The sequence below is a fragment of the Hyperolius riggenbachi genome, chromosome 8 (assembly GCF_040937935.1).
Source record: "Hyperolius riggenbachi isolate aHypRig1 chromosome 8, aHypRig1.pri, whole genome shotgun sequence".
NCBI classification, from domain to species: Eukaryota; Metazoa; Chordata; class Amphibia; order Anura; family Hyperoliidae; genus Hyperolius; species Hyperolius riggenbachi.
The window spans coordinates 270,523,935-270,539,709 of NC_090653.1; the positions used below are offsets into that span (position 1 = coordinate 270,523,935).

Here is a 15,775-nt window from a genome sequence, read left to right on the forward strand (position 1 = left end):
TGACGATTAGACCTTGTCCCCAATTCACAATGCAGCAAGCTGTGCGTATATACAGAAACACATGGCAGCGACAGTGAATGGGATAGCGCTGCGTTACAGATAAAAGCACATTGCGATAGTGGGGACTTCAGGCGGTGTACTCTATTCCACCTTCAACTCATTCAAGCAGTCCTTAAAGCAAACCTCAAGCGAAAATAAACTTATGATATAATGAATAGTATGTGTAGTACAGCTAAGAAATAGAACATTAGTAGCAAAGAAAAGACTCTCATATTGTTTCCCAGTACAGGAAGAGTTAAAAAAACAAAAAAACTTCGGTTGTTTTCTATGCAAAAGAGCTTCTGACCAACTAGGTGGAATACAGTCCTGTTTTCTGAAGCATGCAAACAGCTAAGAACCAGTGAGACCTAAACAGCTAAGAATCAGCTTGGGATAAGGTTTTACTGCAGGCAAGTTCAAAAGCTCATTATTTCTGCTTTTTGTTTTATAGCTTAAAAGACAGAGTGTGCTTATAAAACTGCAACTGTGACATTACGCTGCAATGTTATTAATATATATAACCGAAAATAAAAATAAAAGACTCTTTTCTTTTCTACTAATGTTTTATTTATTATCCGTACTGCACATACAATTCATTATATCATACGTTTATTTTCACTTTAGGATTGCTTTAAAGAGGAGCTTTACCAAAGAAAGTAGTAGGGGAAAAAATAAATCGATACATTTCAAAGACAGAAGTTTAAAAATAAAAGATAGATCAAGAAATGGTTGTTACTCGCGGTGTAATTCGTTCATGTGGTTTGGTCCGCCATCAACCTGTCTGCCATTATCTTTCCTACTGGCAGAAAAGTAAAAAGAACAGCACCAACTGCAATTGTCTATAAACTCACCCACTAATAATCTGATAAAAAAATGTTTTTAATATATGCTTGGCAGTTGGAAACAGCCGTTATTTTGTACAATGCAATGAGGTTTACAAACAGGAAGCTGTCAGGAGCATGGTCATGACATCACACTGTGGGAGGGGTTTCACCACATTGGCCTCAATTCGCTAAGCTTATCTCCTGTCTTTAATAACTCTTCTAGAGTTGTTACCATGGTGATAAGGCATGTAGTATTCAGGAAACATTTTACCTCAGGCAAACCTAAAGGTAACTCTTCTGTCTTTAAGTTAACTCTTCAATCCTTAAAATAACTCCAGAGTTAAAGACAGGCTGTTTATTAACTGCATGTGAAAATAACTACAGAGGAGGTAAATTAACTACAGAGGAGGTAAAATAACTACAGAGTAGGTAACTTAACTACAGAGGAGGTAACTTAAGGAATGAAGAGATAAGATAACTCTCTCTTATGTGGAAGTAAGTTTTCTCTTGCCTTATTATCTCCAGCATGATCTTAGTGAATTGAGGCCAATATCATTATCCAAAGAAGACAAAAGCTTGATGCACACCAAAGATTACTTGCTATACCATAACATGGTTCAAACATCAGACAATGCAACTTCCAGATGAAAGCAGGGGCGTAGCAATAGGCCCTGCAGCGCCTGCGCCTGCGGGGGGGCCCGGCCCCCCCCTGGGGCCCGCTCGGGGCCGTTTTTGGGGGGCTGGAGGGGTGGCAGCATGAGGGGAAAGCCTTGCCCACAGTCGGCGGGGAGAGGGGAAGTTCCCCCCTCTCACTCACCTCGGGGCTCTCCCCTCTGCGCTCCCCTCCAGCTAGTGAATGTGTGTGGGCAGCGGGCAGCAGCGGCGGCGGGATACATACCTTCTTCCTTGCGTTCCATCGCCGCCTTCTCGCTCTAGCGGCTGACGTCACTTCCGGAAGCGGAAGTGACGTCAGCCGCTAGAGCGAGAAGGCGGCGATGGAACGCAAGGAAGAAGGTATGTATCCCGCTGCTGCCCGCTGCCCGCTGCCCACACACATTGACTAGCTAGAGGGGGATTTTCAGGCGTCTGCTGCCCACATTACGATTTTCAGGCGTCTGCTGCCCACATTACGATTTTCAGGTGCCTGCTGCCCACATTACGATTTTCAGGTGTCTGCTGCCCACATTACGATTTTCTGGTGACTGCTGCCCACATTACGATTTTCAGGTGCCTGCTGCCCACATTACGATTTTCAGGTGTCTGCTGCCCACATTATGATTTTCTGGTGACTGCTGCCCACATTACGATTTTCTGGTGCCTGCTGCCCACATTACGATTTTCTGGTGACTGCTGCCCACATTACGATTTTCTGGTCACTGCTACCCACATTACGATTTTCAGGTGACTGCTGCCCACATTACGATTTTCAGGTGCCTGCTGCCCACATTACGATTTTCAGGTGTCTGCTGCCCACATTACGATTTTCTGGTCACTGCTGCCCACATTACGATTTTCAGGTGTCTGCTGCCCACATTACGATTTTCTGGTCACTGCTGCCCACATTGCGATTTTCTGGTCACTGCTGCCCACATTGCGATTTTCTGGTCACTGCTGCCCACATTGCGATTTTCTGGTGACTGCTGCCCACATTACGATTTTCTGGTGCCTGCTGCCCACATTACGATTTTCAGGTGTCTGCTGCCCACATTACGATTTTCTGGTCACTGCTGCCCACATTGCGATTTTCTGGTCACTGCTGCCCACATTGCGATTTTCAGGTGTCTGCTGCCCACATTACGATTTTCAGGTGTCTGCTGCCCACATTACGATTTTCAGGTGTCTGCTGCCCACATTACGATTTTCAGGTGTCTGCTGCCCACATTGCGATTTTCAGGTGTCTGCTGCCCACATTACGATTTTCAGGTGCCTGCTGCCCACATTACGATTTTCAGGTGTCTGCTGCCCACATTACGATTTTCAGGTGTCTGCTGCCCACATTACGATTTTCTGGTGTCTGCTGCCCACATTACGATTTTCAGGTGTCTGCTGCCCACATTGCGATTTTCTGGTGTCTGCTGCCCACATTACGATTTTCTGGTGTATGCTGCCCACATTAGGATTTTCTGGTGACTGCTGCCCACATTGCGATTTTCTGGTGACTGCTGCCCACATTAGGATTTTCTGGTGACTGATGCCCACATTGCGATTTTCTGGTGACTGCTGCCCACATGGCGATTTTCTGGTGACTGCTGCCCACATTGCGATTTTCTGGTGAACTCTGCCCACATTACGATTTTCTGTCCCACATTACGATATTCTGGTGAACGCTGCCCACATTACGATTGTCTGGTGAATGCTGTCCACGTTACAATTTTCTGGTGACTGCTGCTCACGTTACGATTTTCTGGTGAACTCTGCCCACATTATGATTTTCTGGTGAACTCTGCCCACATTATGATTTTCTGGTGAACGCTGCCCACATTACGATTGTCTGGTGAATGCTGTCCACGTTACAATTTTCTGGTGACTGGTGCCCACATTACGATTTTCTGGTGAACTCTGCCCACATTATGATTTTCTAAAGGCCCACATTACGATTTTCTGGTGAACTCTGCCCACATTACGATTTTCTGGCCCACATTACGATTGTCTGGTAAAATGCTGCCCACTTTACAATTAATTTACAGTGAAACGCTGCCCCATTACGATTATTTGGCACCTATGGGGGGGGGGGGGGGGGGGCCCATCCAAATATTCGCAGGGGGGCCCAGTGATTTCTAGTTACGCCCCTGGATGAAAGAATAGGCTTAATATCATATTGAAGTATGAGAGAGCTGGCAGGCACTCGGGTTATGCTGTGTTGAGCAGACAAACTGAAGGGGCATCCAGGTAAACCATGTGCTCAAGACCAGAACACAAAGTCCATGCAACAAACAGGGGGAGAAGACAAGAAAAGTCTGGCACGATGGTTTATTGTCAGCATGTGGTAACAGTGCGAGCAGTATCAAGAAAAAGGCATGGATGCAACAACATGCAAAATCTGACATGCAGTGGGATGATGATACAAAACAAATTAGCTAGTGCTGGAATGCTGTACCTGGATGTTGGGAGGTGGCAGATGTGGGCGCCAATGTGGTGCACGGCCTTACGACCGTTTCGCAGGGCGGAACGCCTAACGCAGAACGTGCACTCAACCTCAGAAGAAGCCAGGCGTTCTGCCCTGCGAAACAGTCGTAAGGCCGTGCACCTCATTGGCGCCCACATCTGCCACCTCCCAACATCCAGGTACAGCATTCCAGCACTAGCTAATTTGTTTTGTATCATCATCCCACTGCATGTCAGATTTTGCATGTTGTTGCATCCATGCCTTTTTCTTGATACTGCTCGCACTGTTACCACATGCTGACAATAAACCATCGTGCCAGACTTTTCTTGTCTTCTCCCACTGTTTATATCATATTGCATGGAAAATAGAAAACTCCAGGAGCATTCATCATAAAACTCAAACGCTCTTTAAGGAATCTTCATACAAAATGCCAGTTGCAATCAAACAGTGGTAAAAATACAAAATACTTATCAGATACAGGCAGCAGAATGGAGGTCGACAATCGTTTCGCCCAGTTGGCTTTCTCAAGACCGTGCATCAACCCCGGCTACCTGTCCACCTTTTATACCTGACTGTGGACACTCCCATCCTGTCACCACCCAGAAATCAATTAACAACAGGAAACAGTCCAATATATTTAACTCATCTATTAAGATGTGGGGAAGATTCCCCAAGTAGCTGGGTGGGATGGCGCAGTTCTCCAAGTCACCACCATGCTCAAAAATCATGCTAAAGAGACGTCCTGGAATGCACTTGAAACAAAATTAACACTTCCGTGTTCCATCCACGTCATTTCCGCCCGACTGCCAAAATCTGCATCCAATGCGTACACGTGTGCAAATGTATGCATGTGCAAATGTACGCATGTGCACTCTATGCCATGTGACCATGAGGTCACTTCATACGATTTGCACCATCTAAAATCGGTTCTTTATTAGGCTTTCCCTAAAAAGATCCCAAACATCTTAAAAATTAATCTGTGGGTAAGTCATACTCGATCCTGTATGGCCTGAAACGCCTGTGCGTCATCTTTGACTTACCCACAGATGAATTTTTAAAATGTTTGGGATCTTTTTAAGGAAAGCCTATTAAAGAACCGATTTTAAATGGTGCAAATCGTATGAAGTGATTTACAGTGTCTTGTGACTCCAGAGGGGATTCCTGCACGTCTATGACCATTGGTGCGGTGGCCTTTACGCTGTACAATGTGACCATGAGGTCGCATGCAATGATGCCACCATGCGTACAGGCCAAGACCTGCGCCCCCTACAGGAACAAAGGGAAAACACAGCCAGCAACAAACAAGGTAGGACCAAAAAGCCTGACATACATAAATATTAAAATGCATAAGTACAAAATAGATACAAAAGTTGGCATCAATATATGATTACAAACAAATGCAGGAATTGTTCCGGGATCTCAAGATTGCCCAGGTGGAGAAACACTCGACCAATTCAAAAAGGGACATACATCATTGATCCCAAAAATAAATACACATTGTGACACAGATACAACAGGAACCAAGCCATGACCTATATTAGGGGATGAGAGAGACCGCTCTGGTGATCTATTCAAGAAATATTAAAGATGTATTTTGGGAAAGGGGGTATAAGCTACTGATTGGGTGAAGTTCAATGTCAGGTTAAAGTTTCTTTTTAAAGACCTTATCTGTCCACCATTGCTTACCTGCTATCTTCATAGCTCCACCCCCTCACTTGGACTGAACCCCCCCCCCCCCCTTATGTGTTATTCTCCCACATCCCTTAGATTGTAAGACCATTTGGTAGGGCCCTTCTCCCTGTGTGCTCCTCTCCCCCACCGTATGGACTCAGTGACTCGTCTGCTATATTTGTTACATCACTATTATGTAGTGAGTACCATCATTGAACGCTATACTGTCCCTGTGCAACATTGTTTAATCCTGTGATGTCTCCCATATTTATTGTAGTGCGCTGCGTAACATGATAGAACTTTATAAGTTAGGTTCAATAATAATACTCTATGCACTTGTGATGTCCTTGCGTACCGCAAGCTATAGGCATTGCTGAAATGCGCACAGCAATACGTATACTGGGGGGGATCAGTGAATAATGGCGCACAGCGCCTATGCATAAAAATGGCGCCGCATTAAAAAGATACGCTTATCGCTATTTATCGTTAGTGCTGCATAATAATGGCGCACAGGGAAAAAAGAAGAAAAACGGCACACACTAACGTTATTTATCAATAGTGGCACACACTAACGTTATTTATCAATAGCGCCGTTCATTTGCCAAACAGCAGACGTTATTGCGCACAGTAACGTTATTTATCACTAGCGCCCTACATAAGCCAAACTGCAGACGTCATTTAACTGCAAAACGGTGAATGGATTTCATGTAACACTATCAAGGTTAGGGTTAGGCACCACTGGGGGGGGGGGGGGTCTTAGGGTTAGGCACCACCAGGGGGGTCTTAGGGTTAGGCACCACCAGGGGGGTCTTAGGGTTAGGCACCACCAAGGGGGTGGTTAGGGTTAGGTACAGGGAGGTTTCTGTGTGAGAGTAGGGTTAGGTATAGTTACAGTACACTATACACCACCAGGGAGGTGGTTAGGGTTAGGCACCACCAGGGGGGGTTTAGGGGTTAGGGATAGGTGCAGAGAGGGTTCTGTGTGTTAACGCTAAATAACGATAAGGCTTTAACGCTAAATAACAAGGCTTTAACGTTAAATAGCGATAAGCGGTAAACGGATTAGCGGCAACACTGTGCGCCATTATTCGCAGGCACCATTTTCAGATGGATGCATACTGGGGATGAGGCGTCTGGTTGTCTGGTAGCGAGGAACAACACTTCTTCAAACTTTTATAAGAGCGATATTGTAAAAATGTCAATCATAGTCTGCTTAAAGTAGACCTGAGACGGGGGATATAACAAATGTATACATACTCCAGCCCCCTCCGGCCTGATTGCTCCCACAAAGCTGTCCTCCACTGCCTGCAGCCTCTGTAAATTGCCCCAGAAAGTCCTACACTCCGGGGCATAACACACAGGTGCAGTTGGGTGGTGTGCGCTCTCCCATCGCCATAGGAGCAAGAAAAGGAAACGCACACAGCCCGACTGCACCTGCGCCGACAGGCCCACATGCGGGTGATGTCACACACATGTGCAGAGCGCCCCCGGCAGTGGGTTGCGTGCTGTTGTGGCAGAATGGAGTAATGGTTAAGGGCTCTGCCTCTGACACAGGAGACCAGGGTTTGAATCTCGGCTCTGCCTGTTCAGTAAGCCAGCACCTATTCAGTAGGAGACCTTGGGCCGGTCTCCCTAACACTGCTACTGCCTATAGAGTGTGTCCTAGTGGCTGCAGCTCTGGCGCTTTGAGTCCACCAGGAGAAAAGCACGATATAAGTGTTCTGTGTTTGTTGTTGTTTGTTGTACGTGTTCCGGCAGCAGTTGTGTGCTGTAGCATGCGTGCAGCTCGGCCGGAAAGACGCAATGCTTCCCGACCAAGCCGACCAGAAGGCAGGGCTACGGGGCAATTCCAGCTATAGGAGGGGGCAGGGAGGAGCGGTGATCATCAGGGCAGTTTCCCCCGTTTCTCATCTTTTTTTTGGGCTCTGGTATCCTTTAACCTCCTTAGCGGTAACCCTGTGCTGGACACGGGGTAAGCCACCGCGGGGATATCTCAGGCCCTGCTGGGCCGATTTGCAAATTTTTTTTTTCAAACACGCAGCTAGCACTTTGCTAGCTGCGTGTTTGGTCCGATCGCCGTCGCCGATCCGCCGCTACCCGCCGCGATACAGCCTCCCTCCCCCCCGGATACCCCTTGCACAGCCTGGCCAATCGCCGCCAGGCTGCGCTATGGGGTGGATCGGGACTCCCTGTGACGGCACGACGTCGATGACGTCACTCCGTTCGTCAAGCCATGGCGACAGGGGAAGCCCTCAAGGAAATTCAGTTCAGAGCGGGATTTCCTTATCGGCAAGCACGCCGGCGGCGATCAGACAGTACGAGGGGACGCCGCAGGGAGGGGGAAGCATGTAGCTAGCGCTAGGCTGGCTACATGCTAAAAAAAAAAAAAAAAAAAAAAAAAAAAAAAAAAAAAAAAGGTTAAAAAACCCCTCCCGCAGCTGCGGGGGTCATACCGCCAGGAAGGTTAAGTGAAAAATGAAATAAAGGGGATTTTTTTTACATTTCCAATTTTTTTTTTAAAGTAAACAGCCTTCCTAGTGTGATGATGTGGCATTGCCACAGGCCAGGCCAGGCTTGAAGCACTCTATATCTAGTTTGTTAGGTTTGGTCATAAAAGTTCTTATCTAGCCAAGAATTGGCATCTACAAATTGAAAACGGTTTTGTTTTGTGTTCTAGCTTACAAGACATTTCATCGTGAAACAAGTGGCATCCTCAGTACACACAACGCAACAAAATACACAAAAATATGCATGGATAATTTAAGCACTAAAAATTATAGCCTAAAGCTGGTTATCGGAGATGATATTGCACAACTAGATATTATCCCCACAGTCAGTAAGCACAGCAACATCACCCTTAGTCCCCTGAGACAAATATTGACTGTTCGAGTTACACGGCTGAAAGTGTAAATTGCTAATAAAGATTTTAAAATGACGCTGAATGTCAATGCTAAGTGATGTCGATGACCCCCAGACTGGCTTAGGGTTGGCTGTTCTAGGTTGAGGCTTTTGAGGATTGAGAACAGCAATAATAAGACATAACTGCTTGCTTGCCCCTTGAGCGGGGTTATAATCGCCACCACTTAAAGTGCAAGCAAATGGTTATGTTTTGTTATCCACAACAATCCTGTATATATTGTATATATAGATTTACAGTACACAAACATATAGCATAACTATACACACATTTAAAGCAAATCTGAAGCGAAAATAAACTTATGAGACAATAAATTGCATGGGAAGTACAACTAAGACATAGAACATTAGTAGCAAAGAAAACAGTCTCATATTGTTTTCCAGTACGGGAAGAGTTAAAAAAACTTCATGTTATCTATACAAAAGAGCTTCTCTGAGCTCTTCGACCCACTGGGTCGGAAACAGTCCTGTTTTCTGAAGCCCGTAGACAGCCAAGAGACAGTGAGAGACAGCTTGAGATACGGTTTTACTGCAGGAGAGTGCAAAAGGTCATTATTTCTGCTTTGTTTTATAGCTTAAAAGACAGTGTGTGGTTTTAAAACTGCAACCGTGACAGTATGATTCAATGTTATCGAAAAAAAAGCTATATAACTGAAAATAAAAATAGGAGACTCTTTTCTTTGCTAATAACATTGTATTCATCATCTATACTACACATATCATAATATAACTTTTTTTTTTTTTAATTTAGGTTTGCTTTACTAAAATTTCCTCTTCGCGTTATTCTTTATATAGTATGCAAGCAGCACCATCTGTGTACACACTGACTCTAGTAATATGTACCACGCAGGCAGCTAAACGTATACTGCACAAGATCCTCCACTAGCTGTGCCCAGAAACACAGCACTTTACATCTCCCAAATCAATAGCCAGGGAGTAAAAACACAAACAGATATACCTTGCTAATCAAAAACTGACACAGTCAATATGCTGCTTTATAGCAGGTCATATATCTGCAGCCATCACCGCCACTCCTGATAGACTCTATCCACGGACGCTGCACACACTGGATGATCCCACTAATGACCAGAGCCTGCTACCAGCGCCCAGGTGGGTACCGCACAGCGCACACACATTATGCAATAATAAGCAGCAGCTATATATAGTTATAGAGTGAGAGATAGGTGTAGCGGGATATATAAGTGCTTGTGGGGATGATATAAGTATTAAAATTCACTGCAATTAGACTGAGATGACAGTGGAACGCACAGAGGTAGTGAGATCTTAGTGATTGGCACAGACAGACAGAAAGAGAGAGAGAGAGCTAAAGGAGAGGAGAAAGGGAGGGAGAAAAGAGATAGGTAGATAGGTGTTCATGCAAGTCTGTGACTGTCCCAGAGGAGCTTACAATCTGATGTCCCAACTACAGTCACGCAAGCAGTCACAGCAGCGCTAAGGTCAATTTAGGTAACAGATAGATAGATAACTATTGGATTCATGGGAAGAGAAAGATAGCTATAAAGAGTAAAGACATACAAAGAGATAGATTAGATAGATAGATAGATAGATAGATAGATAGATAGATAGATAGATAGATAGATAGATAGATATTGGGTGGATAGGAAGAGACAGATAGATATAATGACAGACAAAGAGATAGATAGATAGATAGATAGATAGATAGATAGATAGATAGATAGATAGATAGATAGATAGATAGATAGATAGATAGATGTTGGATAGAAAAAGATTTTGGGTGACAGATACACGCAGATTCTAAAGCCAGTTTATACAGATCATTTCATAGATAGATAGATAGATAGATAGATAGATAGATAGATAGATAGATAGATAGATAGAGATAGGAGGGTGTCATATAGATAGACAGATCATTTATGTCACATCAGTACCTGCCCCAGTCCCATCCACTGACATGCAAGCACACTGACATTCTCGGGGCTAGCTTATGTAGGATAAAACAGAATAAATAGACGATTTATCCCATTAGTACCTACCCAGGTCCCATCCACAAACACACAACTATATGCTGATACTAAAGCGTATGGTAGATGGATAGATTGACAGATGGACCAATAGACAGACAGATATGGACTGGACAGACAGATAGACTTGCTCACCTGGATTGATCATTCTATCCATACAGGTCTGCTCTCAGTAACTACTGTCCAGCGCTATCCCCAGCGGTCTCACCTGCCCACACGATCTCCTCTAGCAGACGGGACTAGCTGACTAGCACAGGGTACAATTCACTGGATTCTAGATCATCACCTTCATCCTCCTCCTTATCCCCATCCAGCGCTCCGCTCCAGACTCCGTTCCCTGTTTCCTCACCCCCTCCTGTCCTTTTGTATCGCTGTTCCTTTCTCTATTCCCCTTATTCTAAATCGCCTCCTTCAACCCTCATCACACCTTTCACTCTTCTCAGCAACAACTTCTGTTTTTCTCTCTCTCTCTCTCTCTCTCTCTCTCTCTCTCCTTCTATTTAATCTGCCTAAAGCAGCCTCAGCAGCTAATTCTCAAATCTTTAATCTGCTTTCCTGTGGAAGTCTAATGAGCACAGAACAGAAGCTCCCATCCAGTTCTGCAGCCCCCACAATTCTGCTGCTGGAGAGAGAGAGAGAGATGAAAACTCTAACACAGGCTGCTCCCCCCCAACACACAACTCTGCTGCTGCTGCATATGCAAAGATTGGGCTCAGCAAAGCACTGCAATCATTCCATATACAGGCAGCACCAGCACAGTGACAGTCAGGGAGGTGGGGGGAGGCAGAGGGGGGAGTGGGGCAGGGATGCAGGACAGATAGAGATGTAGTCAGACAGGAATAATAGAGTCAGCCAAACCACTTACCCTCCTAAATATACTGGAGAGAGGCGCACATAGGAAGAGATGTCTCCATCACTACAGCCTGTCCCAGCCTGGGCTCTCTCTCCTCCTCTAGATGCGTTCAGCTAAGAATTGGTAGGGGGCAGTACTGGGATGCGCTTAGCGCTGGATAGACAGAAAGGTCTCACAGATTTGTCAATTACGGTCATATTATTAGTCGATGGAGTTGTCTATGTCCACCCCTCATTTTTAAAAATTTTTTAAATGTTCCTAGTCTCTCTTTATTGCTATTGTGTGAGCTTTACACAATTATTTTTGTTGCAATGTTTTCCATGATTTATGCCATAAAAATCAAATAAATAAAAGTTTGGCGAGAGCCTCGAATCCGCGGATGGGTTTAAATTTGCAATGACGCGTTTGGGGGTCATTCGTCGTCTGGGGAGCCTCGTCAATGCCTCTGCCGCCGCCGCGCCGAGCTAACCGTGTTAAGGGGTGGTAATGAGGTTTGCAAGTCACATCTTCGCTGTTAGCGGGTCAAGGACAGGCTGGCACGGAGCTCCACGTGACCGGACTGCGATGGCGGCAGTGTCTGGAAGGGAGAGGAGGGGGGTTATTGGTATATTAGTAATTATTGATTCATTGGGAAGGGGGCTTGGACAAATTTAAGATGCGTGTGAGATTCTGAAGGTTATTTTTGCTGTCCGAGTCACAGTAGTGGGATATTTTATTTTTCTCTCACGTATTTTAGAGCGTACTGAGGGCTATTAATATTATTTCGTATTTACGGTATATAGTGCCAACATCTTCCGCAGTGCTGTACAGTGTATATTGTCTTGTCACTTCAAAGCAGGGGCGTAACAATAGGGGATGCACCCGCGTGGGGCGGGGCCCTCTAGGGCCCACTCAGGGACGTTTTTTGGGGGCTGGAGGGGTCACAACATGAGGGGAGAGCATTGGACATCGACGGGGAGGGGGGACATGTGTTCCTGCCCACCGCCTGCTGCCAGTAATATATGCGTTCCACCGTCGGAGGTTCCTCTAAGTGTCTGACACTACTTCCTGTTTAAACAGGAAGTAATGTGAAGCACTTAGAGTTTGGAGACCACCGCGGTGGATGGAGGTATGTGTCCTGCCCGCCGCCAGTAATATATGCTGGAGGGGAGAGCCCGAGGTGAGGGAGGGGGGGACTGTCCCCCCTCCCCACCGATGTCCAATGCTCTCCTCTCATGTTGCGACCCCTCCAGCCCCGCAAAAATGGCCCTGAGTGGGCCCAGGGGGTGGGGCGCTCGATCCAAATGTTTGCAGGGGGGCCCGGTGATTTCTAGTTATGCCCCTGCTTCAAGGGAATCTGTAATGAAAAAAACATCCCCTGGGGGGTACTTACCTCAGGAGGGGAGGCCTCTGGAACCTAATGAGGCTTCCCCCATACTCTTCAGCCTCAGGGATCCCACCCAGAAAGCCCCCAAACTCCATGTGCGGCAATATTTACCTTTTGGGCTCCAGCGCAGGCGCAGTAGAAGCTTTCCGATCGGGCTCTAGCGTAAATAGCCAAGCTCCATTATGTCCGCTGTACTCGGCTATGGGCAGTAGAGTGGACCCGGTCGGGCTCGGCTATTTCCGCCGGAACCCAATCAGAAAGCTTCTACTGTGCCTGTTCTGGAGCCCTGAAGGTAAATGTTGCCGCGCACGGCTGCGCCTGCGCAGTGCTTGCTGGGGGAATTTTAAGGTGAGCCAGCTCTGGATCCCGAGGTTAAGGCCCCGTTCACACTGCACGCGTTTCCAGCCGCGTTTTGGAAACGCGTGCAGGTGGCCGACACGCACGACATCAGACATTGCATAGAGTGCAATGTCTGATGTTCACACTGCATGCGTTCCGGACCTGTGCGGTCCAGGAACGCATGCTGCATGCATTTTTTGTAAAAACGCATGGCTGTCCCATTCGCTTTTCAGTGATGGGATCAGCCACGCAACGCACACAAACGCGGATGGCGTGCGTTCGTACGTGTTGCGGTCCGCACGCGTTCCGCACGCATAGCCATCCGCGTTTGTGATGTGAACGGGGCCTTAAGAGGATGGGGGAAGGCTCATTAGGATCCCTCAGAGGCGAGCACTGTAAAAACAGTGCTAAAGATTTGGGCGCTCAGTGAGTAATTTGGGCGCCGTCAAAAGACTAAGCACAGTTTACTACAAAAACACTTTAATTCGGTCGTCAGCAACAGCTGGAAGCTGAATAACATCTTTCCCCCACTAACCATGGCAGCCTGGTGGGGGAATAGTAATTACCGCCGCCGGGATCTGTGCAGGAGCAGGTTGAGACGTTTATTGGTTGGCTTTACCCTGCGCCCAAATCTCCCGGCGGCCAATTCATAGGTATGCCTCAGAGGAGCTCACAATCGAATTCCTACAATAGTCATATGTCTATGCATGTATGTATCGTGTAGTATATGTATCATAATCTAAGGCCAATTTAAGGGGAAGCCAATTAACTTATCTGTATGTTTTTGGGATGTGGGAGGAAACTGTAGTGCCCAGAGGAAACCCACGCAGACCCATGAAGAACATACAAACTCTGTGTAGATAGTGCCCATGTTGGGAATCAAACCAGGGATCCAGCTCATATACCATGAATCTACTGAGTTGTTGTTGTTTCATATTACACAAGTTATTTGTAATAACACTACCTTTGTGTCGAGTGTGCTTGAATGTCGGCAGAAACAGTAGCGTAACACATGAAGGTCTTGTTTCTATGAAATTACAGAACTGATCTCTGTTTGAAAAGGCTCATTGAAATCTGACACTAAAAATACATTCTCAGAAACGTACTGCTCTTCAAAGGTTCATTTTGGTGCATTACATGATGGCTAGCTAGATAGACAGATAGATAGTCACTCTTATCTGGTGCACTGCACAGATTCACTGAGATTTGATGCTTTGCAGATATTCATTGAGATTTGGTGTTTTGTAGAGATTCAATGAGATTTGGATCTCTGCAGAGATTCACTGAGATTAGGTACTCTACAAATATTCAGAGATTTGTTACTCTTCAGATATTCACTGATATGTGGTGCTCTGCAGAGAGTCACTGAGATTTGGTGCTCTGCAGAGGGTCACTGAGATTTGGTGCTCTGCAGAGTCACTGAGATTTGGTGTTCTGCAGAGAGTCACTAAGTTTTGGTGCTCTGCAGAGAGTCACTGAGATTTGGTGCTCTGCAGAGAGTCACTGAGATTTGGTGTTCTGCAGAGAGTCACTGAGATTTGGTGTTCTGCAGAGAGTCACTAAGTTTTGGTGCTCTGAAGAGAGTCACTGAGATTTGGTGCTCTGCAGAGAGTCACTGAGATTTGATGCTCTGAAGAGAGTCACTGAGATTTGGTGCCCTGAAGAGAGTCACTGAGATTTGGTGCTCTGCAGAGAGTCACTGAGATTTGGTGTTCTGCAGAGAGTCACTGAGATTTGGTGCTCTGCAGAGAGTCATTGAGATTTGGTGATCTGCAGAGAGTCACTGAGATCTGGTGCTCTGCAGAGTCACTGAGATTTGGTGCTCTAAAGAGAGTCACTGAGATTTGGTGCTCTGCAGAGAGTCACTGAGATTTGGTGCCCTGCAGAGAGTCACTGAGATTTGGTGCTCTGCAGAGAGTCATTGATATATGGTGCTCTGAAGAGAGTCACTGAGATCTGGTGCTCTGCAGAGTCACTGAGATTTGGTGCTCTGCAGAGAGTCACTGAGATTTGGTGCTCTGCTGAGAGTCACTGAGATGTGGTGCTCTGCAGAGAGTCACTGAGATTTGGTGCTCTGCAGAGAGTCACTGACATTTGGTGATCTGCAGAGAGTCACTGAAATCTGGTGCTCTGCAGAGTCACTGAGATTTGGTGCTCTGAAGAGAGTCACTGAGATTTGGTGCTCTGCAGAAAGTCACTGAGATTTGGTGCCCTGCAGAGAGTCACTGAGATTTGGTGCTCGGCAGAGAGTCACTGATATATGATGCTCTGAAGAGAGTCACTGAGATTTATTACCCTACAGAGGTCTTACCATCAATTTAGGCCTGTGCTGGCAGCACATTCCAGGGCTTCTCAATACAATATACATTTACAATCTGACTTATATTGCAAAACAAAACACAGCTAAGTTAAAGGATACCAGAGGCGAAAAAAGTAGGAAAAGGGGGGAGCAGGCATGTACTGGCAGCTGTCCCGTTTTCCTTCTTCGTCTGGCTCTGGTATAATGTAAGAAGGTCTCATCATTCACTTGTCTGTAAAACACAATTGTAGAACTTTCCACTTTCCAAATAAGAAATTATAGAAACTATGAATAATAGGCATGATTCAAGAATACATCATTGATGTAAATTGGGAATTCTTTGTACTGATAACTTTTGC

General features: G+C 45.9%; 1 protein-coding gene across 3 annotated transcripts in view; it reads right to left on the reverse strand.

The window, feature by feature from the left end:
• FIBCD1 (fibrinogen C domain containing 1) overlaps positions 1–11,512 on the reverse strand; it is a 392,313-nt gene extending 380,801 nt beyond the window's left edge. Inside the window, exon 1 of one of the 3 annotated variants that reach the window (XM_068248850.1) lies at positions 11,425–11,512. The gene's annotated coding sequence lies outside the window, so the exon portion shown is untranslated. Of the gene's footprint in view, positions 1–9,514; positions 9,539–10,694; positions 11,249–11,424 lie in introns of those variants that run through there. The other 2 variants (XM_068248849.1, XM_068248851.1) reach the window with 2 other exon arrangements.
• Between the last annotated feature and the right edge of the window lie 4,263 nt (positions 11,513–15,775).